The sequence below is a fragment of the Rhea pennata genome, chromosome 7 (assembly GCF_028389875.1).
Source record: "Rhea pennata isolate bPtePen1 chromosome 7, bPtePen1.pri, whole genome shotgun sequence".
NCBI classification, from domain to species: domain Eukaryota; kingdom Metazoa; phylum Chordata; class Aves; order Rheiformes; family Rheidae; genus Rhea; species Rhea pennata.
The window spans coordinates 40,218,653-40,222,587 of record NC_084669.1 but is presented as its reverse complement, the minus strand read 5'-3'; the positions used below and the strand labels follow the sequence as shown (position 1 = coordinate 40,222,587).

The window sequence follows — 3,935 nt, the reverse complement described above, 5'->3', positions numbered from 1 at the left end:
ACAACACCTCGATCAAACTCTTGCAGCTTATAAACATCATCACTCTTGAAAAGGCCATGCAGTCACATACCACTTAGATACAGTATTTCAGGTAACAAAGTGATCCTGCAGCTTCCTTCTCATGAAAAACATTTCCAGCCTCCCAGGGAGTAGGATGCTGGCCAAAAGCAAAAAGACCATCAGCATATTGAATGGGGGGGAGGGGGATGAGGGGTTGTGTGACAGCATGCAGTCTTTGTGGGCATCTGTCTGAGGGGCTTGCTCTCCTAACAAGCTCCTGGAGCCTTTTAGTACAGCTGGCACCCTGCCTGTGTAGAGGGGTTCCTGCTCCCCTGCAGGGCAGGGCGACAGGGCAGCAGGACATGCTTTCCGTTGTTTTTTCTCAAGAGGGAGGAAGGAAGGAGAGAGATGGTCTCTTTTGCGGGAGACAGGAGTTGGATGCAAACAGTCTGTTCATGGCTCTAAGGATCCACCTGCCATTGCCCAGGTTTGGGAGTGCCACTTGTTGAGCAAAGGGGAAGGCATGGAGTAAACAGCAAGATTGCTGCCTGAACAGGGGCTTGAACCCTGGACCCTCAGATTAAAAGTCTGATGCTCTCCCAGCTGAGCTATCCAGGCTTCTGTTAAGCAATCCAAATGGGCACACAGCAGTCCATGGCTCCTGATGGGATGCTTGCAGGGCTTTCTCTTGTTTTCTGCTGGCTCCACTACTGGTTAATAGCTTCATTAATGACCTGGATGATGGGACCAAGTGCACCTTCAGCAAGCCTGCAGACAATACAAAACGTGCTTTCAGTTGTTGATACTGCTGCCATGCACAGGGGTCGTGATAGGCTGCAGAAGTGGGCTCAGAGGACGTCCTGCAGTTCATCAGAGGGAAACGCCAAGCCTTACACCTGGCAAGGAGTAACCCCATGCTGTGGGAACTGGGAGCGTGGAGCCTGGAGAAGAGGAGGCTCCGGGGGCCTCTTGTCTTACCTGGTGGAGGGTAGAGAAGAAGACAGAACCAGGATGTTCCCTGTGGTGCCCAGTGACAGGATGAAAGGCACTGGCTCCAAGTATGACTCGGCTCCAACTCCTATGCCCTGCGTCGTCCTCAGCTGGAGCCTCTTAGACCCGCTGCCCTTACACCACCAGATGACATGAGATGTTCGGGATCCAGCATGCCTGCTCTGAACTCTAGGCCCTACTGCCTTCTCTGTGCTTGTGCAAGCTGGGACACGGGACCTCCCCTCCATGGAGCCAGGGGAACTGGAAGGTGCTGGACTCGAGGGGGTGTCTGTGGGGGGGCACACCCACCATCTGCCCTCCTCTTGTCATTCAAGGGAAGACCAAGGCTAGCCTGGCTTTGTCTCCCAGAGAATGCTTCCCCTCCCCTCTGCCCCAGCCCATGCAGCCTCCAGAAAGACAGCAAGGCCACAGGCATGTGGACGAAACCTTGCCCAAGCCTGGCCTTAGCTAGAAAGCTCTCAGGAAGGTCCTGCCAAAGGTCAAAGGGAGCAGAAGCCTGCAGCTCCCACTGCCACCTCATGGGGATTCAGATACCCAGGCTCAACATCTCTGTTAGGAAGCTGTCTCTGTCTTTGCACTGAGGACACATGAAGTTGCTGAAGCCATAGTGCAGAGCCGGTCCCTGCAGGAGCAACACAACTTGAGTTTTTTATCAGCCTGAATACCCCAGGGGGCTGAGGCCAAGGCATTGCCAGGAGCACACACCCTCCCGCTCAGCTGCAGCGCCACCGAGTAGGAGAAAAGGGACAAATGAGGCAGCACTTGAGCCTGTGTGCAGGATCAGTCTCTGGGAGGGACACTCGCAGTGTCACTGCAGGGCAGAGCAGGCAGGTTCCCAGTCTGCTTGGCCACTGCTGGCAGCAGGGAGCAGGAGGGGAATTCAGCAGTACAGCAGGCTCCAGCCCAAGCAACCAGGTAACTACCTGAACTCCCCAAAGAACTGCGAGATGCAGCCCTGTTCAGAACTGTGGGGGAAGTGGAACTTCCAGGTGCACCGCTTCTGCTGGCATGCCATGGTGGTTAGGAGGAGCCAGGAGTGGCAGCAGGGAATGGCCGGTAGCCAGGCTCCCCCTCCCCTCTCAGCATCCCTAGGGAGCTGGCTGCCTGCTTGCCGAGACAGTTATGCAGGAGCATCTGGGACTCTCACGCAAGCTGGACCCTTGGCCTCCTGGGACTGGCAAGGGAAGGCCGTGAGGGAGACCTAGCACAGCAACACAGTGCTCCTCCCCTGCTGGGTCTTCACCTTCCGAGCTGCCCGATTCAGTGCCTGCCTTATATCGCTAGAGAGGAACCAGCAGTATCCCTCCTTTTTGGTCATCCTTCGTGGTCCCCTGGCCGCCTTCCCACCGTGGGGTTTTGCAGTTGTCGGGAAACATGTTGGAGACAGAAAAGGTGAATCCCCTGCAGCTGAAAAAGGGCACAGAATGGGGCATTTCCTTACGCAGGCCAAGGAAGCCCCTCCCCAGCCCTGGTGCCAGCGCTGCCTCTGGCTCTGGCAGTGCAGCAAGGGAAGGCGGCCTTGCAGGCCTGGGAGGAGTTTCAGGGCTACTCCAACCCCATCAAGCCAGCAGCCTCTCCTCAAAGACTCTCCATGAGCCAAAGGCTCCTCGGCCCACCCTTCCTGCAGAGCCCAGGGCCCTCACACACCAGAAGCATGAATCAATCCTGTCCTTCTCCCCTCCGCAGTGGCAGGAGCACTGGAAGACCCTGCCAGCCCTGCAATAGAGCCCGTAGGAGCAAGCAACATTGTCAAGGTCTCTGCTTTAAGGCAGTGCGGAGGGGAGCTCCTCTGAGGCTCCGCTTGCTTGAGCTCTGTCCTCACGCTCTCTGCTCCTCCATCTGACATACTCCAACAATGATCTGCAAAGTAGTCATGCAAAGAGCACCTCAGCAAATAGGCCCTTCTGCTTGTGGTCTTGTCAAAAAATCCAGAAGGTCCCTTTCATGCGGCACATCACGTGTCAGGGTATGGAGCTGCACCATCACTCCTCCTGGTGAAGAGGTAGTTTTCAAAAGATGACAAAGCTGAAAGGACAGGTAATCACACTGTAACTCTGGGGATTTAATTCTTACAGCTATGGGGACTAAGAGTTTAACTACAGAAAATCAATTTGGCCCAGGGCAGGAATGATTCTTGTTGCTTGCTTAGTTTACTTGTCATTCTGAAAGAGAAAAGTGAATGCAGCAGTCACACTGATGCATACGCAGCAAGGTCACAGCCATCGCCAGAAACACGTGAGAAGTGACAGCCTGGTGGAAGCGGGTCATGGAACATGTGCATAAACAGAGATTGGGGCTCCTTGATTTGTTGTTTGCACAGCGCTTTGCTCCAGCCGTCTCCCTGACCCACTGACCCGCTGGGATTCGTGACAATCCTCCCTTTGGTGGTGCTGCGCAGTCATTATAGTGGAAACTTAGACCTGCCTGAAGAGTCATACAACAGACATTATTTCTTTCTCAGGCTGAGCAGTTGGTCCGTAGTGCATGGCTACACCTAAAATCAAGGAAAAAGCTGGCCACATTTCTTGAATAATGAGGACACTGACAGCAGCAGTGGGAATCCCACACCAGCATGCCACCCCTCAGCCCCAGAAGTGCTGTCCCGAAGGGCTGTGCCATCTGCAGCTCCATGCAGTCTTTACTCCTCAGCGAGTGGGGCCAGGGACAAGCCAAAGCGCAGCAGCCATCTGTCCCCCAGAGCCTGCCCAGAGGAGAGGCCCAGGCACTTCTGACCAGGGACATCTGGTAAAAGACTCCCGAGCCCAGGACATAGCTTGGCAGAGTGACGGTACCACAGTACAATCTCTTTCCTTGCACCTCTCCCCTGGCAGAGGAGCTTCCAAAGTCACCTGGGGCTGCGTTGCTGGACGAGGTTGTTCCCTGGCAGTGGCAGTGCTTGCAGAGCACTAAGAACTCCCATTCGG

At 55.1% G+C, this 3,935-nt stretch overlaps 1 non-coding gene across 1 annotated transcript; it reads right to left on the bottom strand.

The window, feature by feature from the left end:
- Positions 1–545: 545 nt before the first annotated feature.
- On the bottom strand, positions 546–618 carry TRNAK-UUU (transfer RNA lysine (anticodon UUU)). Its single transcript has one exon. It is a non-coding gene; the product is annotated as a tRNA-Lys (tRNA).
- Positions 619–3,935: the final 3,317 nt, after the last annotated feature.